Here is a 22,527-nt window from a genome sequence, read left to right on the forward strand (position 1 = left end):
ACATGTTATTTTTACTTTCTGCTAAATTTTTAAATATTTTCAATTGCACAAGTGTGTTTCCAAGTGAGGTGGCTGGATCCTCCAATGTGAGTACTAGAGTGTGAACAAAGAGCGCCAATTTGTGTTTCCCTGCTGAACTGTGTTGCTGTAAGTTTTTTACCTCCCTGATGTGAGATGATGAGTGTTTGATGCTTAGAGCAAATAGCAGGGAAGACTAAGGCCACCCCTGTCTCCTTTCCCTTGTCATAAATTAAATGCCTAGTAGTCCAGAGGTTTGAGCGCTATTCTCGCCTTCAGGGCTTTATAGTTAGCCATATTCATTTATATAAAATATGGGCCTATACCCTTTAGGACTATAGTGCATTGTAGAACGCCAGTCTACCAAGTCAAATGCTTTCACCACGTCCAAGAAGGCTAGGAGTGCCGATACTTTTTACTTTCCTACTTTTCTCCTCTCGACAAATCCAGACTTATCCAGGTGTATGATTCCGGTGAGGAGATTGTCTAGTCTGTTTACCAGGGTTTTAGACTATAGTTTGGCATCGATATTTAATAGTGAAATAAACCTAGAAGAGGAACAGCTTTTGTGGACTTTGAGATGCCAGTCTTTGTGATAGAGGTTGTGGTTGAGCCGCATGAGGCAAACTTGTTGAATAGAAGGGTCAACCTAGAGAGTAATTTGTGCAAAAAGGCTTTATGGCATGTTCCTGTACAGTGGTCAGGGCCTGGTGCCTTGCCCAATTTCAATTGGAGTATTGCGCTTTTAACTTCATTTTTTAATATGCGAGTTTCCAATTGCTCTGAATACTCAACTGCAATTTTAGAAAGCTTAATTTCAAGTATATAGCGTTTTTGGGAGGCAAATGGATATTCCTCATATAGGTACAGCTTCTCATAAAAGGACTGGAATTTCTTCCGTTTCTCTGGGTTCTTTCTGAAAGGTTATACCTTTTGGTAGTGAGCAATTCTTTCACATATGATTTGGCTTTTTTCCCGCCTTAAATGCCCGAAATAGGGTCCTACTTTATTGTGGGTTTTGTACGAGTGACGTTGCAGCTGCTTAGGTGTGAGTACCACTTTATCTGAAAGAAACACATAGTAATAGATTCCTTACCTTGAAATTAGCCCCAGGCGTCAGACTGGAACCGGAAGGTTTTCGTCAACAGTACCCCTGCGTGTCAGAAGGTGGCGCCTTTTGGCCCCGCGGGCCCTACTGGGGGTCCTCGCCATTCACTGTCGGCGGCTCCGGCATCGCTGTCGGCTCCGTTCCCAGCGCCGCAGGGCCCCCAAGGTTCCAGACCTGGATCCCGGTTGACGCTGGTTGACCTCGTGACACCTCCACCGACGTTGGCACCACCTCTGATGTCGTCAGTGGCACCAAACGACGTCAGCTGGAACAGCGTCGCTCGACGCCGATTCTGACGCCAATGGGACCTTTCTTTCCCGATGTCCAGCCTCCTTATTTTAGGCCTGTTCATCAGCCATCGGAGGAAGGGGAGGACTGGGAGGGGTCTGAGGATCCTCTCACAGCTCAGTGTGAGTATGACCCGGACTGGGCAGAGGAACTGGGGGATGCCAGTGGTCTGGACACCTCTCCTGACCTTGGCATGCTCACTCCTCCTACCGTGGCTACGGAGGAGGGTGCAGGTTAAGCAGTGGTGTTGCGTAGAGCGGCCGATGCCCTCCACCTTCAACTCCCTACAGTGGCCATCAGGACTAACCTCCTGACAGAAGTGCTTCTGCCGGCGGCTACCTCTGCGGAGCCCCTGCTGCCTTTTAATGAGGCACTTTCTGACTTTCTTTTGGGCACCTGGTCCAGGCCCAACACAGGGGCTCCTGTGGATAGGAACGCGGCCCGACGCCATCGATCAGCCCCGGGCGACCCTCTTTTCCTCTCCCAGCACCACACCCCTGAGAGCTTGGTTGTCCAAGCCTCCACATCCCAGAGCGTATTCCCTACCGCACCCCCGGACAGGGAATCCAAGAGACTCGAACAGTTGGGGGAAGAAGATTTTTTCTTCCGTCAGTTTAGGGCTGCGGTCTGTGAACACCGCATGGCTCTTGTGCCGTTATTCCCACTTTGTGTGGGATGCGGTGGCACAAGTGCTGCGTCAGTGTCCAGAGGAGGCGCGGATAGTGCTCTCTCAGGCTATTGCTGAGGGGAGAGATGCAGTGAAGTTGACAATACGAAGTGGCGTTGACACCGCCGACTCGCTGGGCAGAACGATTTACACGACAGTGGCGCTCCGCCGCCACGCCTGGCTGAGGACTACTAGCTTCTCGGGGGATGTCCAGAACACTCTGATGGACATGCCCTTTGATGGCATTCACCTTTTTGACAACAAGGCAGATAGTGCGTTGGAACGTTTTAAGGACTTCCGGGCTACGGCTAAGTCCTTGGGCCTTTCGGCCACTCGTCCTCCTCTGCCTTCTGATTTTCGCTCCTTTCGTGGCCACGGAAGGGGCGCCCCAACATGTTCGCTTCAGAGCCACAGGCCGCAGCAGCAGCAGCCTCAGCGTGGCTGCTGACGTGGGAACCGCAGAGGTGGGTCAGGGTGCCAGCGGGTGGGTCAGTCCACTTCTACCCCGGCCACCACTGCCCCAAAACCTTCCTAGTCGAGTCTTTCAGGCCCATCAAAAGCCAGTGGGCAGCAGGATTCGCCATCACCTTCCCCACTGGCGCACCATCACCTCGGACAGGTGGGTTTTACAAATAGTCCAGAGGAGCTACTCTCTCCCCTTCGAGATTACCCCTCCAGCCATGCCACCCCAGTACCACCACATGTCGGGGTATCATTTCGCACTTCTTCAACAGGAAGTCGTGGCCCTCTTGGCAAAGGGGGCCATCGAGCGCGTTCCTGCGCCAGAAGTAGGACGTGGTTGTTATTCCCACTACTTTCTGGTGCCCAAGAAGGACATGGGCCTGCGTCCTATCTTGGACCTTAGGGATGTCAATCGCTTTCTCCGGAAGGAGAAGTTCAAGATGCTAACCCTGGCTCAGGCATATTTCCACATTCCCGTCCTGCCGGCCTACAGGCGTTACCTGCGGTTCACGGTAGGGCACAAGCACTTTCAGTTTACCGTACTCCCCTTTGGCCTTACCAGCGCCCCTCGGGTGTTCACAAAAGTGATGGCGGTGGTCGCAGCTCATCTGCGCAAATCAGGGGTTCCAGTTTCCCCTATCTCGACAATTGGCTGTTGAAGGCAGTCTCGCCCCAGAAGGTCATCTCCCACCTCCAGATTACGGCTGACCTCCTGCATTTGCTGGGGTTCTCCATCAATGTGCTGAAGTCGCACCTGATTTCCTCTCAGAAGCTCCTCTTCATCGGAGCAGTTCTGGATACGACGTAGTTTCGGGCCTATCCTCCCAAAGGGTGAGTCCAGGATATTCAGGCTATGATTCCAAACTTTCAGCCTCTATCCTGGGTTTCGGTCAGGATGACTCTGAGGCTGCTGGGCCTCATGGCCTCCTGCATCCTGCTGGTCACTCATGCCAGATGGCATTTGCGGGTTCTGCAGTGGGACCTGAAGTTCCAGTGGGCGGAGCATCAGGGGAACCTGTCCGATTACGTCCAGATCTCGGAGGGCACTGCACAGCAGCTGCAGTGGTGGCTCACAAACCGGCATTGGGTCCAAGGCAGATCCCTCTCCCTTCCCCAACCGGAGCACACGGTAGTGACGGACGCGTCCCTCCTGGAATGGGGGCCACATGGGAGAGGCGGAGATCAGAGGCCTCTGGTCTCCGGCGGAGTCCAGGCTCCATATCAACCTTCTGGAGCTTCGAGCGATCCGACTTGCACTGAAGGCATTCCTTCCCTCTGTCAAGGGGAAAGTAGTGCAGGTGTTCACAGACAACAACACCGCCATGTGGTACTGCAACAAACAGGGCAGGGTGGGGTCGTGGACCCTATGTCAGGAGGCTCTGCGCCTCTGGACATGGCTGAAACAGGGCATTTCCCTGGTGGTTCAACACCTGGCAGGTTCACTAAACGCCAGGGCAGATGAACTCAGCCGCATGTGCATGATGGATCACAAATGGCGTCTTCACTCGGACGTGGCACAAGATCTCTTTAGACAGTGGGGAGAGCCTTGGTTAGATCTATTCGCCACCGAAGAAAACGCGCAATGTCAGCAATTCTGCGCGTTGGAATTTCCAAGGCGGCACTCGCTAGGCGACGCTTATCGTCGCGAGTGGAGTTGTGGTCTGTTGTACACCTTTCCTCCTATACCACTTCTGCCCATAGTGCTGAAGAAGAACAGACGCGACCAGGCCCAAGTCATTTTTGTGGCTCCGGACTGGGCTTGAAGAGCTTGGTATCCCGAGCTACTCAGTATGATGATTGATCCCCCGATCCGACTGCCTCTTCAGGAGGATCTTCTGTCGCAGCAGTAGGGGGCGGTCCTCCACCCGAACCTGTCCAGTCTCCACCTCTTTGCGTGGAGATTGAGCGGCTGCAGTTGATTCCTTTTCGACTTGCCTCCTGAAGTCTGTGATGTCATTCTGGCAGCCAGGCGTCCCTCCACTAAGTTGGTATACGCCTACAGGTGGAACAGATTTGTGGCATGGTGCACAGCAAAAGCTGTGGATCCCCTTTCTGCCCCTCTTTCAGAAGTTCTTCTGTTCCTTCTTTCTTTGGCCCAGCAGGGCACTGCTCTGGGCACTATCAAGGGCTACCTTTCTGCTATTTCGGCCTTTATCAGCCCTCTCTTTTCATGTCCCCTGTTGTAAATAGATTTCTCAGAGGCATTACTCATCTTTTCCCTCCTACTCCTTCGTAATGCCACAGTGGGACTTGCACCTGGTTCTTACATATTTGATGTGCGCTCCCTTTGAGCCTCTTCACAACTGTCCTCTTCGTCTGCTGACTTTGAAGACTTCTTTTCTGGTTGCCATCTCCTCTGCCAGGAGAGTGAGCGAGCTCCAGGCTCTTTCTTGTAAACCTCCTTTTCTATCTGTCCATCTGAACAAGGTTGTGCTCAGAACACGTCCATAATTTCTGCCAAAGGTTGTTACTGCCTTTCACATCGGGCAGACCATCACTTTGCCCGCCTTCTTTCCGCCTCCGCATCCTTCTAGAGAGGAAGAGAGGCTCCACCGTCTGGACCCAAAACGTGCTCTCTCCTTTTACTTGAACCGCACACAACAGTTCTGGGTAGATGACCAGCTCTTTGTTGGCTACGTTGGCGCCAAGAAAGGTCGGGCCGTACACAAGCGGACTATCTCCGATGGGTCGTCTTGTGCATTAAAGCCTGCTATTCTCTGGCTAAAAAGGAGCCTCCGGTGGGGCTACTCGCCCATTCCACCAGGGCGACGGCTGCCACTACGGCATTGGGACGTAGTATCCCCTTACAAGACATCTGTCAGGCAGCTACGTGGGCCTCGTTGCACACTTTTACTAAGCACTACTGCCTGGACAGCCAAGTCCGGAGAGACAGCTTCTTTGGCCGTTCTGTTCTCCGGGACTTCCTGGTGTGATCTTGGTTCGCAGACCCACCACCCGGGTTGGTATTGCTGGGGTATCTATTCTAAGGTAAGAAATCTATCACTATGGGTTTCTTTCAGATGAACAAGTTACTTACCTTCGGTAACGATATATCTGTAAGAAACATTAGTAGTGATAGATTCCTTACCGCCCCACCCATTATCCCATTTCTGCGAACTGATTTCTAGGGTTAAGGTCATCCCTTTCAGGGCCCTAGTTTCATGGCACCAGTGGTGAGTATCTTGCATGGCTCTGCGTTCCTGGCGCAGAAAGTCGTGTACAGAACTGATGTCAGCGTGCAAGGCCGGCGTCTAAGTAGCTGCCGCGACGTCATCTCGGCGACCACGACGCCAATGACGGACGTGGAGCCGCATGACTCCACCTTCCGACGCGCAGGGGTACTGCTGGGCGAAAACTTGCCGGATCCAGTCTGACGCCTGGGGGTAATTCAAAGATAGGGAATCTATCACTACTAATGTTTCTTACAGATATATCGTTACCGAAGGTAAGTAACGTGTTCATTAATCAAGTTTGCCCCAAAGTGTGGTCAATTGCCGCATAAGGGTTAGTGTTGGGGGTGTTACAGGACAAGAAAGATCAGCCTATACACTATTGTAAAAATTGGGAGTTTTATTGTCTCACAGTCTGATTCTTCATAAGCCAAAATAACAATAAGTCTCTTTGTCTTTTTATTTTTCTACAAAGTAAATCTCTCTTGGAGTTTCTTTCAGGACTTCTTTCAGTACCAGGATAGCACCCTCGGGGAAAACAAAGGCATACGCCTATTAGAATCGGGTTATATTGATTTAACTAGTCCATCTCATAGAGACATCTAGCCGCAGATTCCTTAACTTAGAATATCCCTAGGCGTCAGACTGGATCCGGAAAACTTTTCCCGCAGCAGCACCTCTGCGCGCCTGGGGAGGCGGCGCCGTCTGGCTCCGCCCTGACATTGTCCCCGGACATGACGTCAGTGGAGTCATATATGCCCCTCCCGGCGCGCCAGCGTCAGTTTTCTTCTTTTCCGCATTCGAACGCGGATCCTGGAAATGCAGAAGTTCCTTGGCCTGGTTTTTGGGCCTTCTCGACACCGTGTGTGTCCGGGGGGGTGGGGGGTGGACAGTGTGCTATGCCTTTGGGCTTTAAGGCTTGTGAAGCCTGTGTGCGGCAGATATCTGAAAGAAACACGTTAGTTAGATTCCTTACCTTAGAACATCCACAGGCGTCAGGCTGGATCCGGAAAGATTTTTCGTTAGCAATACCCTTGCACGTCGCTAGGCATAGTCTGCGGCATCACGTCAGTCGTCGGCGTCGTGATCGCCGGGATGACGTCGTCGGAGTACTTAGACGCTGCCCTCGCACCCTGACGTCAGTTCTTCTTTTTTCCGCGCCAGTAAGCGCAGATCCGGGAAGAGCATACCCTTTAGTCACTTCTTGACTAAACTTTTTGGACTTTTTTAGTTCATCTTTCGAGTCGACCTGGTGCCGGTAGGGATGCGCCGTTTCAAGCCGTGCGATGCCTGTAACCGACTGATGTCGGTTACGGATCACCACCGTCGGTGTCTCTACTGCCTTGGGGCCGACCATGATGCCCTGACTGCCGGGCCTTGACCTCAAAGGCTAGGCGGGAGCGGTCCTGCAAGCTCCTTGCTCTGCGCCGCTCGAGGTCTCGGTCGAGGAGGAGGTCGAGGCACCGGTCGCGGAGCCATCACCGCTCGTCGGGTTCGAAGTCCTCGCATTCAGGTAAGTCGAGGCACAGTAAGAAGTCGTCGAAGAGGCCACATCGCTCTTCTGACTCCCCTCACCGGTCTCGCGACTCGGCTGAGGGTTCGGGTGGCACCACCCGCACGGCTCCGTCGGAGACGCAGGAGTCGCATCCGTCCCTATACCCTCCGGTCCCTGGGCCTAATGTGACTCCGAGCGAAATTCGGGACTCCCTCGTGGCCATGAGGAGTCTCGCTCTGCAATCGAGGCCTGCTGGCGCGCCTTCGGGCCCCGCAGGTCTGACTGGAAGGCCTAGCGAGCCGGCGAATCCGGCGCCGTTGTCGACTTTGGTCCCGACGCCGCAGGCTCCCGTGGGTTCCAGGCCTGGATCCCGGTCGACGCCAGTTGACCTTACGACCCCTCCGCCTGCGCCGACCCCTATGGTGCCGCCCCAGGCGCCGTCTTTGGACCGTCCCCAGTTTTAGCTCCGGTGCGGCACCGTCCGGCGCCGATGGTTGAGCAATTTATCTACCGCCCGGTTCTGTCCTTTCAACCTGTCTATCAGGAATTGGATGACGGGGACGACTGGGAGGGGTCTGAGGACCCTCTGGCACAGCAGTGCCAGTTTCATCAGGACTGGGCAGTAGAGCAGGGGGATGCCAGTGGTCTCTACACCTCCCCTGACACTGGCTTCATCTCTTCTCCCTCCGTGGCTACGGAGGAGGGTGCGACCTATTCTGTGGTGCTGCGCAGGGCTGCCGAAGCCCTTCATCTGGAGCTCCCTGCAGCGGTCGTGAGGACTAACCTCCTCGCCGAAGTGCTTCAACCGCCAGTAAGCTCCTCGGAGCCTCTACTGCAGTTCAACGAAGCACTGACTGATTTTCTGATGGGCACCTGGTCCAAGCCCTCCACAGTCACTCCTGTGGACCGGAACGTGCCACCGCCCTGCACCGGAGACCCCAAATTTCTGTAGGTGTACCCTACCCCTGAGAGCCTGGTTATCCAGGCCTCTACGTCCCAGACCGCCTTCCCGTCCGCTCCTCCGGATCGGGAATCCAAAAGGTTGGAACAGTTTGGGAAGACTCATAACAATAAGGAGCTCCAGGGGAAAGGAACTAATGGGTCATCCCCCACTCAAAACAACTTCATACCACAGCAGACCCACTAAATAGTGTACAGTACTCTTTTTTTTTTTTTTTTTTTTTTTTTTTTTTTTTTTGTGTATTTGTGTAAAACCAGGAATTCGGGAGGGATCCAAGCTACCCTCTTCGCACCCACCCCCAAAAAATATTTTTACTTGTGGGGTGGATTCCTGATTCACCAATGTCTGTACTCTTTTGTATAAAAACAGTCATTCATTGCAAGAACCCTCAGCTTGTAGACAACCGTTGTCAAAAGTGGAACAAATTCCAAATCTATGACAACCCACACCGTGAAAATTAGTGAAAAAATGTGCAGAGCAAGGAGGCACCTCACGTGCGCAACACCATAGCGGGCTGACACTGGTTAGATCATTACCAGCACTGCCACGTTTCTCATCATAGGTTTTGGATTTGGATTTGGATATCCGGGCAGAACAGGGACAACTGGCAACAAAGGTACATCAGAAAACCACTGATAGGAAATCATTGTTATTGTTCGATTCCTTCCACCCACGAGCTCTCAAAGATAATTTACCGGTGGGACAGTTCCTGCGATACAGGAGGAATTGTTCTTCCACCGTGGATTTTATGCGACAATCAGAGGATCTTAGCGATAGACTTATCCAAAGACAATACCCTGGGAAGGTAGTTAAAAATGCTTGGAAAAGAGCCATGAACACACCCCGTAGTGCCCTTTTGGAGACGACGACAAGACCTAAAAGTGACTGCCTACCTGTTGTCATGACCTTTGACCCATTAGCGAATAAACTGAGACAGGTTATACGTAAGAATTGGGGACTGCTGTCCACAGCTGAGTTTAAGATGCCATCTCCCAGGTTTGCGTTTAAAAGAGCAGGCAACCTGAAGGATAGATTGGTACATTCACGAGCAGGGACGGACAAGGGTATATCTACACTCCCGGCGGGCCATTACCCATGCGGCTCTTGTTCTGTATGCGGTCTTACTTCCAAAAGGGATAGAGTGACGCTGTTGGATGGTAGAATTTGGTATCTAACCCAATTCACCAATTGTAATACAATGAATATAATCTATCGTATTACCTGTGGCTGTGGCCTACATTATATAGGCCTGACCTCAAGGAAGGTTAAAATAAGAATCCAAGAACACCTTAGTACTGTCAGAGTGGGGAAATTGACCACCAAGTTTGTACAACATTGCGTCACTGTGAAACATGACCCTAGATCATTGTCCTGGATTGTGTTAGAAAAGGTCAGGGGTGACTCCCCTAATATTGAGAGATTACTAATCAATAGGGAGGCACGCTGGATTTTTTCCGAAAAGGCTGACACAATTGGGCTGAATGATGGGATAGAATGGAATAAAATCTCCCTATAATGGTCAGGCTGTATAACATGTTCCTTGTGTCAATGAGATTGTGTGATGTTCTGTAAGACAAGGTTTTTTGTGCCGAATGACGCTGTATTTAAGACTACTAATGGCGTTCCTGTCCTTGGACTCGTGGTCCTTGTGTGTCCATCATTGAATGGTATTTCCAAATACCTAAAAATATACCTAGAGAATAGCGCATATTTGGCGTAATGTATACACTACCCTCTGAGAGTATGGTTGGGGAATGGACTTAGATCGACACACTCAGCTGACACTGTACAATGGTAAAAGAAGAGCTGTCCTATTATGTAGATAGGAAGAGATGAGGCTCCCAATAATGACAGCAGAGAGTACACAAGTCCGATATTATTGGGATGTTTAGTTTATTTTAGGAGAAAAATGCTACCCTCATTGCTATGATGGGCGAGTTTTTACTCTTTCTTACTATGACACAGTGTTTGATATATAACTACGATGTCATTTGTAGTGGCTTTGCGATATACAACGTACAATGCGTCAGTAATGCCCGTTTTGAATGGGGAAGTCGGAACCCTGCCCATTCCAAGATGGCGCCTGTGTTTTTGTGACGCACCACGTGGTTTGGATGATACCGCTACGTGATGCCTGAGAGTTTATCAGAGAGGCGTTTGGAAGCACCCGTAGCGGCTGAGACGAGGCTCGGGTTGCGATTTTTAACGGTGAGGCGTATGAGTGTGGGTTGAGGATGGATTGCAAGTGATGTCCCTGTCACCCTGAGAGTTCGAGTTGAAGGTATATGGAGGGGTGAGCTCCCTGTCTGAGTGGGATACTGAACTCCGACTCCCGACATTGTGTGCATAGTTGTGGGGCGAAATCGACAATTAGATACACACCGATGTATGTGGATGCGGTGTGGTAATTTTTAGAGTCCTACATGACGGTAGATTCTAGTCCCCGATCCGAGTGATGTGTGGAACTCGGTTCCCCGTTATGATGTGGATGCATATAAGTCGTATGAGTCGTAAGGATGCCAGGCGGTATAATCGATAAATAGACATACACTGCTGAGTTCTATGCGGTGAATAAAAAACGGGCACAACATTGATGTCTGATACAATATATGTTTGGAATTGCCTTGCAGAATGCCCAGAAGTCCAAAGAGGGTGTGTGAAATATAGAATTACAGCCCCAATTAAGACGCTGTCGAACCGGTATGAGACACTTTGGTCGACAACGGGTAATGACATTCTCATGCCTTTTAAACCTTTGAGGAGTACATGACAGATTGAGTGTGATTGTGCCCTACCATGCAGTGAGTAATTGCAGGAACCCTCTGCTGTGTTTTATCTTCTGTAGACACAAATAATCCAGCATGATTTGTGCTGTTATGGTGAAAGAAGTCCTGTTGCCCTGCAGAATTTGCCGTACAAGTAAGGCAATGAAACATGTTGGCGTTTTGACTTCGTGTCTGTTGAATTACAGCACTTTTTATTATTGAATTGACCCATGAGCAAAGAATAAAATTGTGGTTGTCATGGTTCTTTCTCAATTTTTAAATCAGGACATGGGTGTGTGAATTGTTCACTCCTTTTTTCACCTTTTTTCCTTTTTTCCAATTTTGTTGGTACAGTTTTCCATTGGTTTGAACAAGGTGGCAACCTATGATGAGAAACGTGGCAGTGCTGGTAATGATCTAACCAGTGTCAGCCCGCTATGGTGTTGCGCACGTGAGGTGCCTCCTTGCTCTGCACATTTTTTCACTAATTTTCACGGTGTGGGTTGTCATAGATTTGGAATTTGTTCCACTTTTGACAACAGTTGTCTACAAGCTGAGGGTTCTTGCAATGAATGACTGTTTTTATACAAAAGAGTACAGACATTGGTGAATCAGGAATCCACCCCACAAGTAAAAATATTTTTTGGGGGTGGGTGCGAAGAGGGTAGCTTGGATCCCTCCCGAATTCCTGGTTTTACACAAATACACAAAAAAAAAAAAAAGAGTACTGTACACTGTTTAGTGGGTCTGCTGTGGTATGAAACAGTTTGGGAAGAACATGTTTTCCTCCCTCAGTTTGGGGTTGCGGTCCATTAATACCGCGTGCCTTTTGGACCGTTACACCCACTCATTGTGGGATACGGTGGCGGTTGTGCTGCCCCTGTGTCCGGACGACGCCCGGACACGGCTCGCCCAGACTCTTGTTGAGGGGCGAGATGCAGCACGGTACTCGATTCGATGTGGGCATGACACCACGGACTCGCTAGGTAGGGCGATTGCGACGACGGTGGTGATTCGTCGCCACGCCTGGCTGAGATCCACGAATTTCTCCGGGGATGTCCAGAGCACCCTTTTTGGCGACAAAGCGGATAGTGCGCTGGAACGCTTTAAAGACTCCAGGGCTACGGCCAAGTCCTTGGGCCTCTCGGCCACGCGCCCGCAAACTTCCACTTTTCGCCCCTCTCGTGGCCAAGCAAGGGGCACACCCGCACGTCCGTCTAGCCACAGGCCGCAGAACCAGCCTCAACGTGGTCGCAGACGTGAATTCCGCCGAGGCGGAGCAGGGGGACAGAGAGCCGGTCAGGCCACATCTGCCCCCGCAGCATCTGTCTCAAAGCCTTCCTAGTCCGACCTTTCAGGCCCATTCCACGCCAGTGGGAGGCAGAGTTTGCCATCACCTGCTCCACTGGCGTACCATCACGTCGGACAGGTGGGTGCTGCAAATCGTCCGAAGGGGCTACTCCCTCCCCTTCAAGACGACCCCTCCAGCCATGTCACCGCAGTACCACCGCATGTCGGGGGATCACTTGCAACTTCTGCAGGAGGAAGCTACGGCCCTCTTGGCCAAGGGTGCCATCGAGCGCGTTCCTGGCCCAGAAGTAGGTCAGGATTGTTACTCCTACTACGTTCTCGTTCCCAAGAAGGGCAAAGGGGGCCTACGCCCTATCTTGGACCTCAGTATCATCAACGCCTTCCTCCGGAAGGAGAAGTTCAAGATGCTCACCTTAGCTCAGTGTCGGCTGCCCTAGACCCTGGAGACTGGATGGTAGCATTGGACTTGCAGGACGCATATTTCCACATCCCCGTCCTGCCGGCCCACCGGCGTTACCTGCAGTTCACGGTAGGCCACGAGCACTTTCAGTTTACCATGCTCCCCTTCGGCCTCACCAGTGCCCCTCGGGTGTTCACGAATGTGATGGCAGTGGTCGCAGCTCATCTGCGCAGATTAGGGGTTCCAGTCTTCCCCTATCTAGACAACTGGTTGGTGAAGGCGGCCTCGCCCCAGGCAGTCGTCTCCCACCTCCAGACTACGGCCGACCTGCATTTGCTGGGGTTCTCCATCAACATGCCGAAGTCGCATCTGAGTCCTTCCCAGAAGCTTCTTTTCATCGGAGCGGTTCTGGACTCGGCGCTGTTTTGGGTCTATCCTCCAGAACAGCGGGTTCGGAATATTCAGGCTCTGATTACGATCTTTCAGCCTTTATCCCGAGTTTCGGTCAGGTTGGTGCTGCGGCTGCTGGGTCTGATGGCCTTCTCCATCCTGCTGGTACATCACGCCAGGTGGCGGATGCGGGCTCTGCAGTGGGACCTGAAGTTCCAGTGGGCTCAACATCGGGGCAACCTGTCCGACCACATCCTGATCTCGGTGGGCACTTCAAGACAGTTGCAGAGGTGGCTCACGGACCGTGATTGGGTCAGTGGCAGATCCCTCTCCCTACCCCAACCGGAGCATGTGATGGTGACGGATGCGTCCCTCCTGTGATGGGGGTCCACATGGGAGAGGCGGATATCAGATGCCTCTGAACTCGGACGTGGCGTAAGGTCTCGTTCGGCAGTGGGGAGAGCCTTTGTTAGATCTATTCGCCACCGAAGAGAACGTGCAATGTCATCAGTTCTGCGCATTGGAATTTCCAAGGCGGCACTCGCTCGGAGACACCTTTCGTCGCGAGTGGAGTTGCGGTCTGTTGTACGCCTTTCTGCCTATACCACTTCTGCCCTGCGTGCTGAAGAAGATCAGGCGCGACCGGGCCCAGGTCATCCTTGTGGCTCCAGATTGGGCACGAAGGTACTGGTATCCCGAGCTACTCAGTCTGTCCATCGATCCCCCGATTCGACTGCCTCGTCAGGAGGACCTTCTGCTGCAGCAGCAGGGGACGGTCCTCCACCCGAAACTGTCCAGCCTCCACCTCCATGCGTGGAGATTGAGCGGCGACAGTTGATGCCATTTGACTTGCCTCCTGAAGTCTGTGATGTCATTCTGGCAGCCAGGCGTCCCTCCACTAAAACGGTATACGCCTGCAGGTGGAACAAATTTGTGGCATGGTGCACAGCAAAGTCTGAGGATCCCCTTTCCGCCCCTCTCTCTGAAGTTCTCATCTTTCTTCTTTCCCTGGTCCAGCAGGGCTCTGCTCTGGGCACCCTCAAGGGATATCTTTCAGCTGTTTCTACCTTCTTGCGGCTTCCTGATCGGCATTCTCTTTTCAAGTCCCCTGTTGTTGCTAGATTCTTTAAGGGCATTACTCACATGTTTCCTCCTGTCCCTTTCGTAATGCCTCAGTGGGACTTGAATCTGGTGTTAACCTATCTGATGTACGCTCCTTTTGGGCCACTTCATAGTTGTTCTCTTCGTCTTCTGACTCTTAAGACTGCTTTCCTGGTTGCCATCACCTCTGCCAGAAGAGTGAGTGAGCTCCAGGCTCTTTCTTCTAAACCTCCTTTCCTCTCTGTCCATCCGGACAAGGTTGTTTTAAGGACTCATCCTTCCTTTCTCCCTAAGGTGGTTACTGCCTTTCAGTTCTTTCTTTGGCCCAGCAGGGCACTGCTCTGGGCACTATCAAGGGCTACCTTTCTGCTATTTTGGCCTTTCTCAGGCTCCCTGATCAGCCCTCTCTTTTCATGTCCCCTGTTGTAAATAGATTTCTCAGAGGCATTACTCATCTTTTCCCTCCTACTCCTTCGTAATGCCACAGTGGGACTTGCACCTGGTTCTTACATATTTGATGTGCGCTCCCTTTGAGCCTCTTCACAACTGTCCTCTTCGTCTGCTGACTTTGAAGACTTCTTTTCTGGTTGCCATCTCCTCTGCCAGGAGAGTGAGGGAGCTCCAGGCTCTTTCTTGTAAACCTCCTTTTCTATCTGTCCATCTGAACAAGGTTGTGCTCAGAACACGTCCATAATTTCTGCCAAAGGTTGTTACTGCCTTTCACATCGGGCAGACCATCACTTTGCCCGCCTTCTTTCCGCCTCCGCATCCCTCGAAAGAGGAAGAGAGGCTCCACCGTCTGGACCCAAAACGTGCGCTCTCCATTTATCTGGATCGCACAAAACAGTTCCGGGTGGATGACCAACTCTTCATTGGCTATGTGGGCGCTAACAAGGGGCGGGCAGTGCACAAGCGAACCATCTCTCGGTGGGTCGTTTTGTGCATTAAGGTCTGTTATTCCTTGGCTAAGAAGGATGCTCCTGTGGGGCTGAGGGCCCATTCCACTCGGGCCACAGCGGCTACTAATGCCTTGGGACGGGTAGTCTCTCTGCAGGACATTTGTCAGGCAGCAACGTGGGCCTCGCTGCACACGTTTGTTAAGCATTACTGCCTGGACAGCAAAGTCTGCAGAGACTGCTTCTTTGGCCGTTCCGTTCTCCAGGACTTCCTTGTGTGATCTTGGTTCGCAGACCCACCACCGGGGTTGGTATTGCTGGGGTATCTATTCTAAGGTAAGGAATCTAACTAACGTGTTTCTTTCAGATGAACAAGTTACTTACCTTCGGTAACGATATATCTGTAAGAAACATTAGTTAGTTAGATTCCTTACCGCCCCTCCCATCCTCCCCGTTCTGCGAACTGATATCTAAGGTTAAGGTCATCCTTTTCAGGGCCGTAGATTCATGGCACCAGGGTCGGTTTCTTGCATGGCTCTGCGTTCCTGGCGCGGAAAGCTATGTACAAGAACTGACGTCAGCGTGCGAGGGCGGCATCTAAGTACTCCGACGATGTCATCCCGGCGATCACGACGACGGACGTGGAGCCGCAGACGACGCCTAGCGACACGCAAGGGTATTGCTGACGATAAATCTTTCCGGATCCAGCCTGACACCTGGGGATATTCTAAGGTAAGGAATCTAACTAACTAATGTTTCTTACAGATCTATCGTTACCGCAGGTAAGTAACTTGTTCGTCTGGCACGTACCCGCACCTCATGTATGTGGTGCCTCGGCGTGCACCACGACTCCAAGAACTGTGACGCATGTCAACGGATGAAGCCGAAGTCCTTGAAGGAGCGGCGCATGAAATTACTGGCTGCACGGCTGTCCGGACCAGCTCCCTCCCGTTGCCGCTCTTCTTCTCGGGATCGGGCTCGTTCCCGAGGTTGCTCCCACGACCGCCGTGTAACACCAGGTAAGCGTAAGCACAGGCGTCGCTTACGGAGATCTTCCACCCGTGCTGCTACCAGCCATTCCTCTTGTGATGAGCCGATTAAAGGCGTACGGCATCCTCCGTATCCACCCTTTCCTGGTGTTGGGGCAACACATGCCCAAATGGAGGCCTATTCTAAGGCACTCCAGGCTTGTTTTCAGTCGCCCCCTGTCCCTGGTGCGTCTTCGGGCCCCACAGAGGTAACAGGCACTGTGGCCAGGTCATCGTCTGCAGACTTTTTCCCGGCACTGGCTGTGTGCGTCGACTCCGACTCTGGAGCCGACGTGACGCTGACAAGCCAGGGCCCAGAGCACAGCCCTCCCTGTCGTTCAGCGCATAGCCCTGTAGGGCTCCCTGCGCTGATTTCGGAGGCAGCGCCGGCGACCCCAGCCTCAGCGACGCCGACCTCGGCGCCGGGTACTGCCACAGGCTCGACGCCGGCACCTTGTACTCTGTCCAGGGAGGTTGTCGGCGTTCTGGCGACACTACGGCGCCGATCGACATTGGTTCTGGCGTCGAGCCGGCTTCCCTTGGTGGATGATCCCTCCCGACTCCTCGGGCGACCGTAGGTCTCCCCCACAGTGTCTGTTAACGCCGGTGCTCCCATCTACGCCTCCTCCTGTGGATCCTGGGGGCTTCCCTGGACTCCCCTGATCAAGGGGCCAGGGTGCAAGTTCCTTGTGTAGCCTGGCCTTCCGGTCAATCGCTGCCTTCACCACTCCTCATGTCCAGTGGTAGACTTAGCCTTCAACCGTCTCCTACTGACCATTTGTTATCGCCTACTCGGATGGCAACTGAGTGTAATGCTGCCTTCGCGCGAGCTATTCATGGGGTGGCTTCTGTGCTTGGCCTACAAACCCCTGTGGTGCCTCTACTTTCTGATCCTTTATTGGATCTGCTCCATTTGGAGCTTGTTGAAGTAGAATCTTTGCTGCCCTTTGGGGACTCGCTATTTGACACCCTGCGTGGCACTTGGTCCAGACCCTCTTCGGGTGATCCGGTTGATCGGGCTATTGCCCGTAGGCAACGCCCGGCACCAGGTCATCCTCTTTGTCTGTCTCTTCACCCGCCTGCTCAAGGCCTAGTTGTTCAGGCAGCTTTTGATTTGCACTCTTTACCATTGTTACCTCCCACGAGAGAGTCTCGGTAGCTGGATGATTGTGGCCGCAGGCTTTTCGCCTCCGCTAGCGCATGCCTCCAGGCTTTAAATACAGCCTGTGTGTTTGCACGCGCATCTGCCGCTCTTTGGGACTCAGTTGCTCACCTTCTCCCCTCTATTCCAGAAGGGTCACGTACGGAATTGCTCCGCATTCTTCTGCATGGAAGATGCATGGTACAATTTTCCCTTGGGCCTTCCCTGGATGCAACTGACTCAATGGGAAGGGTCCTAGCTCGCGCTGTGGCTTTACGTCGCCATGCTTGGCTGCGCAACAGTCCCTTCCCTGATCATATTCGGGATGCCCTCAGGGATCTTCCGTTCATCATCATCATCATCATCATAAAACTTTATTTCGGTTAAAAACCATAAAAGCGCATATATGCAATACTTTTTGCACATTAGTTTGAGTTTATAGATCGTACTACTCCACAATACATTTTCTAAAATAGGAATGCAGTACAATAAAAGTTAAATACAAGATGGAATCAGTTAAAATGCTTAGAAGTGATAATAAAGAAATAAGACATTAAAACAAATCAAGGGCCAATTTGAGGACAATTAAGATCAGGGGGTAGCGTCATGAGGCTAGGCGCCTTTTAACTTGATTATTGCACTTCTTGCGTACCACATAGAAGGAATCTCGAAGTTACGAACACAAATACGGGGGTCGTATCATATTTTAATAATCTGAAGACCTCCCTATAGTCCCTAAGGCCCCTCGATTTGCAAAGGGGGACAATCCATTTGGTTCATGCCCCGATGTAAGAGGGACAAAAAAGCAAAACATGCAGATCAGTCTCTTCTGCAGAGTAACAACCAGGGCAAGGGCTCCATGTGGAGGGAATACCCGACCATTTATTTGACAGAGCCCGCAACGGGAGAGATCTGTGTCTGAACTGAAGATATAATTTTTTTGCTAGCGAGGGCTGGATGCCATCCAGAAATTTTTCAAAAACATAATGATCTTTCACCTCCAAAAATCGGAGGGGCAACCTGCCCAAGCTAGAATTCAGATCACGGAGATTCAGGTGGTGCTGTTTAAGAATAACCCCCAGCGCCCTCTTACTAATCAAAGGACAAGATGTTTCGGGTGAAATCCACAGATCCTCCCTATGCAAATCGTAGCAGAGTTGTTTTACATGTTTAAGCCATAAAATGTTCCCCGATCCCCTTATAGACAGTAAATCGATTAACTCCTCCTTATAGCTTAACAGCTCTAAAGTGGACCAAAGTCTCCTCCAATATAGCAGAGGTCGATATAGGATGGTCTCCTGAATAGGAGCCACTCCCAGATCCAAGCTTAGAGGGGTCAAGGGAGTGCTCTTGGGGCGATTTAAAAGACGCCGGATAAAGGTATTCTCAGTAGTGGACATAGAGCTGGCGTTCACATGGCCCCAAAGCTCTACACCATATAGAGCCGCTCCCCTAGCCTGTGCCCTGTATATTTCAACTGGGGAACCTAAAGGTTTGTGGAAACATTCACTAAAAACCTTCAGGATGCCACTTGTTGATTGGATCAGCCTAAGGTAAGCCTTAACCATGTGAGAATTCCCAGTCCATCCTATCATTCAGGGTGACTCCCAGGTAATCAAAAGTGGAGACTCTCTCCAAAATGCATCCCTCTAGGTGTGGGTGGGGGTAACTTGATGGTTTAGAATTGAAAACCATAAATTTGGTTTTTGAAAGGTTTATCTCCAGATTTCTAGAGCGGCAGAAAAAGCAAAAGGCCTCCAAAGTTCGCTGGACACCCATTGGAGATGTTGAGAGTAAAAGGGTGTCATCAGCGAACATTAGGGCAGGTATTCTGCGTGCTGCTAGAATCAGAGAGTCTAAATCTTTCGCCCCCAATAGGTGTAAAATCAGACCATTGATAAACAGGGAAAAAAGAGTGGGAGCCAACACACACCCCTGCCTTACACCCCTGTCTACCGGGAAGGGAGCAGAAAGCTCACCATTCCTACCATACCGGACCCTCGCATACGTTCCAGAATGGAGACGCTTGAAGAGGTTACAGAGGTATGGGGGAACACCCATCTCAAACAAAATTGACCAAAGCTTATCCCTCTGAACCAGATCAAATGCGGATCTAAGATCCACAAAGATCAGGTAGAGGGAACCCTTCCCCAAAAGCACAGTCTTCCGGTATACCAACTGTAACCTGAACAGTTGGTCAGTTGTTGAGACCCTAGAGCGAAAGCCCGCTTGAAGGGAGGATAGGATATGATGTTCATCCATCCAACTTTCAAGCCTTGTTAATAAAAGACGGGCAAACACTTTCTGTAAGACGTCAATAAGGCTAATGGGCCGATAGTTTGCCAGATCTAATGGAGAGGCCTTCTTGTGGATGGGAATAATTTCTGCGCCCTTCCAAGTATAGGGGATGTCCATACCCGAGAGGATTGCATTAAAATATAACAATAGGTATGGTACCCAAACCAATGGTTCACTTATGAATAAGTCCCCAGGGATCCTATCTAAACCGGGAGCTTTACCAGGGGAGAGGCTCTTTAAGGCAGCCTGAATTTCACAAGAGGTGCAGAGTGAAAGGTCAGACGGCCATACTTCATTAGACACTTGGGGAGATAGACCAGTCAAAAATGGTGCTAACTCAACTAAAATGTCCCTCGTCGGGAGACAAAAAAGGGGCTTGAAGTACGCCAGCCAAACCTCTTCACTCAAGCCGGGAGTTATAGCAGAAGATCCCTCTTGTCTACCACACCTAACTAAGTTCCAGAAGGTCCTGGAATCATGGTTATCCAATGCGTCCTTTATATTAGCCCACCTGGCAGCCTCCCACTCCCTTTTAGATTCCGATATTATGGACTTATACACGTGTCTGGCTCCTCTAATACTATGCGGGGTACCACTTTTCACCTCCCGCAAAAGTGCCCGTTTTGCATCCCTGCAACTAGAGTTGAACCAGTTAACTTGTTTCCTCACCCCATTCAACTTAGAGTTGGCCGTAACATAAAAAAACTAGCACCCATGGTAATGAGTTTAGAGTGAGTGATCTCTAGTTCTTGAAAATATGATGGATCCTGTCTACCCTCCATAAGAACAAACGCTTCAGCTAGAAGGATGGCCACATGGGAATAGAGTACAGCAATTTTATCTGGAGTAGTCAAAAACTTTGACCACCTGATACGACGACCACCTGCCACCACTGTTAAATTAGATACTATAGACTGGTCCGGGGTCCCTGTAGCTCGTTTGGGACCCAAGTAATGCAATAATTCCAATCTGAGAAGATTGTGATCACTATCAGCCCTATCCACTATGGTAAAAGATTTAAGATGGGACCAAAACTCCACCTTTACCAAAATGTAATCAATAGTTGAGCTTTTGCCCAATCTATTATAAGTATACTTCCCCGGGGCATCAGGTACAAGTGTGCCATTACAAGCTCGAAGAGAATGGATAACTAAGAGCTTGTTGATCTCAATAGCCAATGGAGTTAAACGTTTAGCAGGATACATAAGGCAGTCCTGAATAGCCCAGGTTGAATCCTCCTCAGAGGTAATGGAGGGGATACCAGCCAGGGGTTCGAAGTGGCAGTTGAAATCCCCCCCAATGACTTTGTGGACCGATGCAGGAAACAAGGTCAACAGGTCATCGAGGGTGTTAAGAATGGTAAGTCCCAACCGTAGTGGAGTGGGCCGTAGATAGATGTTGATTACCAGTACCGAAGTACCGTCCCCAAATTTCAGGATGATACAAAGAATATCTAATGAGTGGGAGTCAATCACTCTCACTGTACACCCCAAGTGAGTAGCCACCCAGATGCATAAACCCCCCAAGAGTCGCCCCCTAGGGCCCTGCACAGCCGGAATACTATAGGAGGCTAAACCAACCTTAACCGGAGGAGTCCCCATCCAAGTCTCTGAAAGAGGCATAGGTCATAATCATCCACCAAAGCTTCCCAATCAGGATTAGAGAGTTTGGTACCCAACCCTGCTACATTCCATGAACCAATTTGAGAACCAGAGTTGACATCCCCAAGTGAGCCACGGGGTGCAATTTCAGAACCTATGAGTGAAGGGGGACCTCGGTGGGTCACCAAGGCCAAACCTGCACCGTCGGAAAGATTACCAGTGCTTGAGCCAAAGGAATTCATTGATGTATTTAGATAACAAGCAGTGGGAAGACCAGCCTCTACACTCTCCCCCACCATCTTGATGGCAGCAACCCCATCATGTATTAAACCTGAAACCTCCAGACAGAGGACTAGTCAAACCTCACTGCCCAGAATACCAAAAGAGTTGGCAACTGGAACGTTATAAACAGCCGTCTGCAAACCACAATAAGAATTCCTTAAGGCACGCCCGCCCAAACCAGCCGACCGTTGATAAAAATAACCCAGAGGAAGAGGTAAAATCGGGCTCTGGGAAGGCGACCCTTGCCATTCAAGAATGTAATTTACCACTCTAGGATCCCTAAAGTTGATTATGACACAGTCACCTCCCTTTTCTTTTTGATTCACCCCCAACCAACTCACCCTTCTCACAAACAAAATTTCCCCCTGACCCCCTCTTGGCAAAGGTCTAGAGATGTTCAACCAGTGAGAAACCTTATTCTTCAGCTCGAGAAAAGATTTCTGGCGTGCACCAGACAATGGGGGGACGCCTGTTAAAACCACCACATATGGCGAGGCCTCCGGAGGCAACTGGGGAAAGAATGATGATGGTAATTGCCCAGTGCTATGGTCGTTCCTGCCTATAGAGTGAGGTATCAAGTCACAGTCCACTCTCCTCTTACTAGATGTAGAAATAGAAAAAGAAGAGAGGGGAGGTGGCAAGTTGGATACAGGCACAGATGGCCTGATAGGTGGAAGAAGAGCAGGTGCATTAGAACTTAAAGTGGGGAAAATATGTTCGTAATAGCTGATACCCGTGCCCCAATATCATTAGAACTAAGTACAGTAGGACAAGTGGCTTGAAGAATAGGCATGGAAGTCACACGGACCGTATGAGTAGTCTCACTTCCGGAAGGGGCAGGTGTGTGCCCAGCATTTTTATTATTATTAATTAAAGAGACAACTCTATCAATTTTGCTCATCAAGCTTTTAAATTGAGAATTGATGAGTTGTTCCAAATGGGTTTGCAAATCAGTTAATAGATGAGTAGCCCATACCGGAGGAGCTAAAGAAACAAACGGTTGAGTTGGTCCTAGATTTAGAGGTACTCTGGGTACAGAGCTATTTTTAGAAGGTGTGTTAGGTGGCTTTACTTTCTTATTTCTACCGCAGGGCTTTTGAGTCCTGGGAGTTTCTTGAAGAACATGGGATGGTGATATATTATTA

This window comes from Triturus cristatus, chromosome 4_1 (genome assembly GCF_964204655.1).
Source record: "Triturus cristatus chromosome 4_1, aTriCri1.1, whole genome shotgun sequence".
Classification (NCBI taxonomy): Eukaryota; Metazoa; Chordata; class Amphibia; order Caudata; family Salamandridae; genus Triturus; species Triturus cristatus.